Below are 9831 nucleotides of genomic sequence, written 5' to 3' on the forward strand. Positions count from 1 at the left end.
CTAGATAAGGACCAGTTCTGCATTCATTCTTTAGGCCTGGTCTACAGTTAAAAGTTAGGTTGACATAGCTACATTAGTCAGGGGTGTGGAAAAAAAACCCCATCCCTAAGCACCGTTGCTATGCCGACCTAACCCCCAATGTAGATGCAATTATGTTGACAGAAGAATGTTTCCATTGATGTAGCTACCATCACTCGGGGAGGCGGTGGTCCTACATTGACAGAAAAAACCCTTCAGTCGGTGTAGGCTGAATCTATATTATGGGGTTATGCCAGTTTAACTACGGCACCCTACCAATGCCAGTGTAGTCTCCGTAGTGCAGACATACCCTTAGACAAAACTAGTGACTTCATACATTCAGTCCCATGCATTGTCTTCTGTGGGAGTTTTGTCCAAATGAGTCCTCTGCTGCCAGATCTGTTGGTGTGATAGAAAGTACTGATCTACTCTTAAAAGATTTAACAGTATAACCGTCTTTTAGGGGTGTTGCCAGTAAAAGACCTACTGTAGACACAGTTGTACTGATATAAAAGTGCCTTATAGCCACATAGCTTATTCCAGTTCCTGGACCGGAAAAAGCTATACTAGTATAAGCACTTGTATACCAGTATAACTGTGTCTATAAGCCCTGAGAGCATCAGCAAAGGTCTTTGTTGTTACCAGATATGATATTGTGGGGAAGCAGCTAGCTTCCTATTCTCTGAAAGATTAGCCTTTCTTCAATCTTGCTTCAGGTATCATCAGGGTATAAGTTGATTCTCTTTTAAAGTCAACATTAGTAGTTCCATCAGGATCCAATTATTACTCAAATTTCAAGGTGTATCTCTGAGTTCATTCCCCTTATACTCCATAGCTATTTCTCACTAGAGTATTGAATTAACAGTTCTCAACCTTATCTGTCTGGTTCCACAAGGAAACTTTCACAGCGTTCCATTTCAGTATCTCCAAATTTTCACATTTGCTCCATGCTGCACTGCTGAAGTTAGCACTGGCTAACACTCTCTTAGGCAATGTCTACAGTAGAGACCTTACAGTGGAACAGCTGTACCGATGCAGCTACGGTGCTGTAAGATCTCTCGTGTAGCCATTCTATGCTGACAGGAGAGCTCTCACATTGACATAATTAAACCACCCCCAATGAGCAGCAGTAGCTATGTTGGCAGGAGAAGCTCTCCCACCGACACAGCACTGTGAACACTACTACTTATGCCGGCGAAACTTATGTCATTCAGGGGAGTGGCTTTTTCACATCCCTGAGTGACATAAGTTTTGCCAACATAAGTGGTAGTGTAGACATGGCCTTAGCTGTTTCAAACTCTGCCTCTTTCATTTTCCAGTTTATTCTTACTTTGATTCCCATGCACATGTAGCTATTCTTTGTACCTTCTAAAATATTGCTGTTTGTGTTGATGAATGTGCGGAGGTTTACAAAGCTAATCTAATGGTACTGTAACGGGGTACACTCACCTCTTGTAAGCACCCCCTGGGCTGAGTGTGTGTGCCTGTACACTCTCTCTCCGATTGTCCCTGCTATGGGATAGAGCAGTGCTCCAGGGCTCCTGCCCTGGAGACAATGTATTTGCCTTCTGGGGCGTCCTGGTTACAGCTCTCCAGCTGGGCCACTATAGTTCAGTTCCCCCTCTGGGGTGCTTCAATGTCCAGGCCACTTCCTCCAGTGGCTAATGGTGGGGTGGGGGGAACCCAGGCTTGCCCACTATTCCGGGTCCCAGCCCAGGGACCCTGTAGGTAACAGCCATCTGCTGTGTCCCTTTAACTATGTCACATGGCTTCTCTAATTCCCTGGGCCACTTCCCCGCAGCCCTGCGCCGTCTTCACCCTTAGCTCAGGGCCTTGGCCTAATGGAGTCTCAGCAACCAGCTCAAAGCTCCTTCTCGCTCTCCCCAGCGTCTGGCAGCGCTGCCCTGTCCGAGGTTCTGTAGCTCCGCCAGCCAGCCACACCCCTACAGCTCCAGCAAGGAACTGAACTCCCTTTGACGGCCCTGCAGCTCTTCTTATACTAGGCTGCTGGGCCCTAATTGGCTGGATCCCACACAGCCCCTCTAGGCAGCTTGGAGACCCTCTCCACTGCCCTCTTTTGGGGTGTGGTGTGGCAGGGCATGAGGCCTCCAGCAGGGGGCCTCAGAGAGTCTGGTATACCCTGTCATAGGTGGTATTAATTGTCAAAGGAAAATTGGCTCTGTCTTCAACTGTTTTGCTAGTTGTCAGTCATGGTAGCATGAAAGTAAATAAATACCTTTAATGTTAGAACATAAGGACATAAGAATGGTCATACTGGGTCAGACCAATGGTCCATCTAGCCCAGTATCCTGTCTTCCAACAGTGCCAATGCCAGATACTTCAAAGAGAATGAACAGAACAGGGCAATTATCAAGTGATCCATCCTCTATCATCTAGTCTCAGCTTCTGGCAATCAGAGCCCACGGTGCACCCAGCACATGGGGTTGCATCCCTGACCATCTTGGCTATTGGTGGACCTATCCTCCAGAAACTTACCTAATTCTTTTTTGAACCCAGTTACACGTTTGGCCTTCACAACATCCCCTGGTAATGAGTTCCACAGGTTGATGGCATTGTGTGAAGAAGTACTTCCCTTTGTTTTAAACCTGCTGCCTTGTAACAAGACAGCCACCTCCTGTATGCCACCTTATATCACCTAGAGTCATGCTACAGGCAGCCTGTCTCAGTTTCTCATCTTGGACTATTCAAATAAAACTTCACACAGGCTTTATGTGGTCAAAATACCCCTCCTTGAGGACTGGGTTTATTCATATAAAATGAACTCCACACAGAACTTAAAATCCCAGAACAAAGTCCATCCAAAAGTCCACACAAAGCAAAGGCTTCTCTTCCTCCTCCCAGGCGTTCCTGCCTGGGGCCTGTCCTGCTTTGGCAGGCCACTCCCAGGCCCAATTCTCTGCTAGACCCCCACTCACTTCTAGCACACTCTGATCCTTGATCATTCCCCACATCTTCCTGCTGCCCTTTATAGGGGAATCAGCTGTCCTTCATCAGGCCCCATCAGGTGTGACTCCTTAGTAATCAGGGTTGACCAGCCCCAGGCCTTCCAGGCATACCACCCTGTTACAGTCCCTCAAGTCTGTAGGTAGAACAAGAAGTGTAAAGTATATCCTATATGGCCTAACCAGTTACAAACTAATTTAAAAGTTATAATGGACAGGGCCTTTAGCCTTAGTATTTTCATTGAAAAGGTTATTTAAAAATAAAAATAATCAGCATCCTTTTTCTAACTTTCAGGGAAACTAGAGATAAAAATCTAATAATGCCTATGTAAAAAAAAATATGAATTTCTGATTGCAAATTATAAGCAGGTTTAGTAAGCTAAACAGAAGATAAAACTGCTGACTGAGAGTGAGTAACAAGCAGATGAGAGCAGTTTGAGAAGTTTCAGAACTGAATGTTTTCATTGAAAACTTGCAGTAGATAATCCATCACATCCTCACATATATGACAAAAGGCTCAAGGCAGACACTCAAGTACTGTACAAAGCAACAGAAAAAAAACCCAAATGCTATTTTGTGTAGCTACCTGATAGTTCTGATAACTTTAGTACAAATTTTAGTGTGTATTTAGTAATGTGTCAAAATGTATGAACCTTCTTATTCCCACAAACCCATTGTTATAATTGCTGACTATTTAAGTACTCAATGTTCCTGTGGAGTCTGAGAGCTGACAAATACTAAGAAGTCAATAGTAATGTCAGAATAGGTTTTACAAGCCATATGCCCCGGCACAATGTACATGAGCATGTGGGAACAATGTGGTCATAAATAATGTTATCATCTACACTTAACAGTGTAAAAAGCCAGATAAAGTATCTCCACCCAGTTAAATTATAGGAGCTAACCTTTGCTCTTCCTCTTGTTGCTAAACAGTGGCAGGAAACTTTAGCTGAAGCTCACACACATTATCACTGCTTGTTAAGGTCACAAAGGTCATTTTATATTTGATGGACATGATCAATATTTTATTTACAAAGCAGTAAAGGGTCACAGATATAATCAAACTGACTACTGTGAAGGTTTTCCATGTCAGAAAACACAAAGCTGCTGCAGTCTTTCAAAATTTCAGGTGCAACAATCATTCCTACAATGAGCCTGAAGTGATACCAGTGTGCAATAACTCACAGTTGACCAGGTCTGGAAGACAGGCAATTTTCAATAGATTTGAGTGTAGGCATAGTCAATATACCAATTGTTACCACACAGATGAATATTTTTTCTTTAGACAGAAACTACAACAATCAAGATTTTGTTTGCATCTTTTACGATGACTTAATCATCCGCATTAACCATTCCATTTCATACACAGGATAAAAGTGTTCAGGTTTCCCTTATGGTTAAATGTAACTCCCACAAGCATATCCTTTCTCTCCCCTCCCAACTCTTCACCATCAATACTGTCATTTAAAACAAGGAAGGCTTTTAAAGCACTGGAATGAAATCATTCTTTCCTAGGAAGTGCAATAAATAGTAAATGATAAATATGTGATTTAATCAAATTCTACTCTTAGGGTTTGTCTACCTTAAAAATGTTTTGTACTGGTTTAATTGCTAATTATGCCTATGAAACCTCAGTGAAGAAAATGGGGTTGCATGCAGTGCTTAATTTGTAGTGAAAGAGGTGCTGGGGCTAGGGTGACCAGACGTCCGGATAAAATTGTAACTGACCCAATATTTAGTTGTTTGTCCCGCGTCCCGACCAACGTACAGTCGGGATGCCATTTGTCCCGATATTTTGGCGTGGGGCTGGAGTGGACTGGTCACCCTAGCTGGCAGGCTCCCTACCTGGCTCTGCGCAGCTCCTGGGAAGTGGCCACCAGGACCCTCTGGCCCCTAGGCACAGGGGCAGCCAGGGGGGTCTCCGTGTGCTGCACCCACCATGAACGCCAGCTCCGTTGCGGGCAATGGGAGCTGTGGGGGAGGGGCACAGACCCCCCTGGCCGCCCCTGACCCTAGGAGCCAGAGGGACCTGCCAGCTGCTTTCCGGGAGCCACCCCAGGTAAGCGCTGGCGGGACCCAACCCCCGCCGGGTACCTCTGGCTCCTAGGCTCAGAAGTGGCAGGGAGTTCTGCGCGCTGCCCGCAAGTCCTGCCCCCGCAGCTCCCATTGGCGCGGTTCCTGGCCAATGGGAGCTGCAGAGCCGGCACTTGTAGCAGACGCAGCACATGAAGACCCCTCTGGCTGACCTTCACCCTAGCAACCAGAGGGACCTGCCAGGTGCTTCCCGGGAGCCACCCCAGGTAAGCACTGCTGGGACACAGATCTTCCCCTCCCCCACTACCCAGTGCCCTTCCCCACAGCCCCGCCACAACTACATAGTGCCCCACACAGGCCCGCACTGCCTAGCACCCCAAAACACACAAACCTCCCCCACTGCCCTCCACCCCCTCAGAGTCCCACACCACACCACAGGCCTCCCAGACACTCACTTCCCCACGCCCTGCCCCCTGCCCTGGCCACACTCACCAGCCCTGCTGGGAGGTGAGGTGACTGTTAGCTGGGCCGAGCCAACAGCATGGCTGGGGCTGGTCCCAGTCCTGCAGGGAATCACTCTGGCCCCTTGGGAGCGGCACAATCAGCCAGGTCAGGGCTTGCCCCCGCCAAGCTCCCTCAGGACCCCCTTGCCTAAGGGGCCCAGCCAAGCCCCCCCCCACTGATCCCCCCTGCTGTCCGAGACTGGACCCACTTCTGCACTGGTCCCAGGCGGCTCGGCTCTGGGGAGGCAGTCAGGGCCCCACAGGGGGCGGGCATCAGAGACTTTCCAGAGCTGGAGCTACACTGGGGTCCAGCCAGGGTAGGGGGTGGAGAGGAGCCAAACAAAACCACCACTCACTGCATGCCATGCAGGAGGCAGGCTGTTCTGTATGGATCCAGATTCACCACTTCTCTGGGGACACACACAGCGCCCACCAAGCCTGATTGCCTCTCCTCCCCCCCCACACATGCCCTCAGGTGCTAGGACGGATGGACAGCTCCAGGAAGGAGCCACAGCCCACTTCGCTGGCCTCACAATGACACCAGCCTATTTCCAAGGGAAGAAATAGGTCGGGGAGGAATAAAGCCTGCGGGTGGGGAGGGGAGAGAACTCCAAGAGGGGACAGTGTGAAAAGCACAGAGAGGCGGGGATCCCCAGGGGCCCAGCAAACAGGGAATGGAGCCCAGGAAGGGGGGAATCTTAGAGGGGGGCACTGGAGCCCATGAATGTAGGGGGCTGGAGCCTGTGAAAATGGGGGGCCCACAGGGGGGACAGAGCCAATTGAGGTGGGGGCCGCAGGAGCCCCTGAAGCAGGGGACGGAGCCCAGGGGGGGCAGGGTCCGCGGGGCGCTGGCTGTGTGAGGCAACTGGGGGAGAGGGGCAGCCCTCCCCACACATGGACTGCTGCTGGGTCCAAAGCTCCCAGGCTCATACCACTGCTGCCTTTCACCAGCGGAGTCTCATTCGCTACGGGAGGGGGAAGGCTGCCTGTTGTGTGCACATTTGAACCTCACCCCTCCTCAGCGCGCGCCCCACACTGCTGCCAAGGGCCTTGCGCTGGCACCTGGGAGTGCGCATGCACCGGGAGTCTGGCGGAGCGTGCTCAGGCTGCTACTGTCCCGGTGCCCTGTGCATCAAGCGGGGGGGGGGGGGGGGGGGGAGGGGGGAGCTGGCAGGCGGGGCTGGGGGCGGAGAGGAACCAGTGGGCTCAGTGGGACCTGGGAGCACAGCGCAAGTGAAGCAGGCCACACCGGGGCCCCTTCTGCGTGTGGGCCCAGCGTCACTGAGTCACCATTGTAAACTCGGTACTGGAAAGAGCTGCCCTTTCCTTGAGGCTGAGAACAAAAGTCACGCTTCAAGTCAGCTGTCATCTACCAGCTCTTTGCAACCAGGCTTAGTGCTGCACCAGATTCAGACCCGCTCTTGGCGAAGGAGCTTTGGGATCCGAGCGATCCAAAGTGAACTGAAGTCGACCATTTATTTTAAGGGGTGGAGCAGCACCCCCAGAAAGCTCTGCCGTCGAGGAGACTCACTCTGCAGCGACAACAGAGAGGAAAACCCACCCCCGTCAATTGAGCCCGGGCGGCTGCTGATCCCCAGCCCAGCTCCAGGGCTGGAGTGTTCCAATGGCTCTCGGCACCCAGGGCTGAATGACAGCCCTGGAGCGGAACCCCTTTGCACTCTGGGTGCCCCTAAGAAGGGCTGGGCAGGGCAGCTCGCAGGAAGTCCTGGTTCGCAGAGCCAGGCAGGGAGTCCCCCGCAGCCAGCTCTGTGGATGCAGCGGAAGGGCTAGAACTGCCAGCTGAAATGAGACGCGGCTCCGTGTTCAATGTGGGAGGCTGATAGAATTGGAGTTGCCATTTCTAAGCTTTTTTTTTTTTTAAACCACCTGTTTTTGCACGGGGGGGAGGGGGTAGGTGCCCCGCAGAGGTAATAGCTGCATCCTCTCCCCAGCAGAGTGTGTGCAGACCGGCCCAACTAGCTCATAGCAGAGCCAGGGAAAGGACGTGCCTAGCCATGCCGGGGGCAGGGCTGCAGAGGCTGCTGCTAGAGCCCTGCATGTGCTGATTCCACCCAGGGCAGGCCGGGGCTGAGCTGCTGCCCAGGTCACTTAGCCACACTGGTGAGCAGGGGCTGCACCTGGGGGCATGCACCTGATTGATGTACAATTGGGACGCCATGCTTGACATAAACCAAAAGTTTGCCTTTGCATAGAGGAGTGTTAGACTTTCTCTTACAGAGCTCATATGCTCTATTCCCCAATGTCCTGTAGCATCTGTAGGGGTAGTGCTAGTATGTGTGTTATTGGTGTGTTGGGCATTGCTCATAGAGTGCATAGTTCAGATTGCATTGTGGGCGTGGCGTGCACCTTAATTATTCATTTCCTGGTTGTAAGCTGTTAGTTAGCTCCATGCATCTCAGCGGATGTTTCCATCCTCCCTCCTTGTGGTATGTCTACAGTGAGCCACTGTAACACTTCAGTGTAGACAGTACATATGCTGATGGAAGGGATTCTCCCATTAGCATAGGCATTCCACATCCATGAGAGACGGGTAGCTAGATTGATGGAAGAATTCGTCTGTCGATTTAGTACTGCCTACAGTGGGGCTTAGGTCATCTTATCTACAGCCCTCATGGGTGTGGATTTGTCACACCCCTAAGCAATGTAGATAAGCCGACTTAATTTTCTAGTGTAGATGAGGCCTTGGTCTCAGCAATGTGGTTGGCTGAATGCTCCCAGCATACCTGTTCTCAGCTGAAAACTACAATCTCAGTGCTATATACTATGCCACACACTGAACATGCTCATTCCACTCCTCACTCATCTATGCATTGTACTGTATGCTTGTTTTATGCCATAAGCTTGCCTGTTCTCAGCTCCCTAACTTCTCTCAGCACTGTGTGCCTATTCCATGCACTGACCAAGCTCATTCCCAGATCCCCATCCTGGGCTCAGCACTGTGGGGGCATGTTTTGAAAGGGAGACAGAAATGGGGGGGGGGGATGATAGAAGTGAGGACATTCAGCAGGGTTGAGCTGAAGCACCTCTATATCCTCTTCTACCACACAGCTTAACTACACTCCTCCGACCTCACTCTCCCTCCAGAAGCAGCAGCAGCATCAGGAGGGAAGAGTGAGCCTGGAACCACTCCCTCGCTGCTGGAGCCAGGGGAGTTCTAGGCTCCTTCCCCTAATCAGGAAGCAACCATGGGGAGGAGGAGGAGGAGGGGAGAGAGGACTTCACTTCCCTTTCCCTGAGCATGTCATTGTCAATATGCTCAGCTTTCCCCCTTCCCCACTATATTCCCACTCGGTCAGCACTCCTCAGCTCCCAGTGCACAAAGTCCCTTTGAAGACCATCCCTTATCATTGAGATATCACAGAAAAACTATTTTTCTGGAAACTCAGTTCTCCATCAAAGCTCTCGCCCCTGAATTGGGTTTTCAGAAACACGGCATTTGAGTGAGCCTTGTACTACTGAGGATTGTTGTGTAGGGATATGCTGGCCCGTTAATAGCTGTGCTGGAGAACAGCCCTAGAGGTTGGCAAAGGGGCAGAGCCATCACGCTGCATCCTCCCAAACTCTACACTCCCTGCACTGATCCAACACACCCCACAGTCACACTCACTGCCCCAATCACACTTATTCCCTAGCTTGGCACCAAAATAGTTATAATGATCTGAAAATATTATGAGCAGCTCATGTTGTGGGGAATGTATAGCAGGAACCCTTTGACCAAAAGACCCTGCAACTTGCTTTTCTTTGATCACATTCAGTCCTACTGTTCAGGAAAGAGTGAAGGACATGAGTCATGACTGCATTACCCTTGGCTCTTTCATCTATTTAATTAATGCTAATTGCTTTGACAATACTTGTAAAGCAAAATCAGAGTCTGCACATGGGATTTAGAGCACTTTAAAGTATTGCTCTTAAAACAGAAATGTTGGTCTCAGGGCAAGACTTCCAAAAGGAGCCCCCCCTCAAATGCAGAGAGAGAGAGAGAGAGAGCGCAACTGGTGTGCACAGCACATGATCTCTCAAAGCTGCCAAGGGTAGGGCTCAAATTCACAGTGCCTGGGTGCAGCTCAAGTTCAACGGCCACAACATGTCACCTTGAGCCTCCCAATTACTGTGACAACAGACTGCCTGCAAATCTTCTAGCTTTTAACAGAGTCTGGTCTTGCTACACATGTGCATTTCACTCTCTTAGGTATGTCTATGCTGCAGCAGCTAAAGTAACACAGCTATGGTGCTGCAGCTGTGCTGCCACTGTAGCGTAGATGCTTCCTACATCAAGGGAAGAGGTTTTTCCT

General features: G+C 50.3%; 1 protein-coding gene across 2 annotated transcripts in view; it reads right to left on the minus strand.

Annotated features, from left to right (window-relative positions):
- LOC113406789 (spermatogenesis-associated protein 13-like) overlaps nucleotides 1–9831 on the minus strand; it is a 71460-nt gene that overhangs the window by 49353 nt on the left and 12276 nt on the right. The gene's annotated exons all lie outside the window — the stretch shown is intronic.

Source organism: Terrapene carolina, unplaced genomic scaffold, assembly GCF_002925995.2.
Source record: "Terrapene carolina triunguis isolate 2854851 unplaced genomic scaffold, T_m_triunguis-2.0 Scaffold139, whole genome shotgun sequence".
Classification (NCBI taxonomy): domain Eukaryota; kingdom Metazoa; phylum Chordata; order Testudines; family Emydidae; genus Terrapene; species Terrapene triunguis.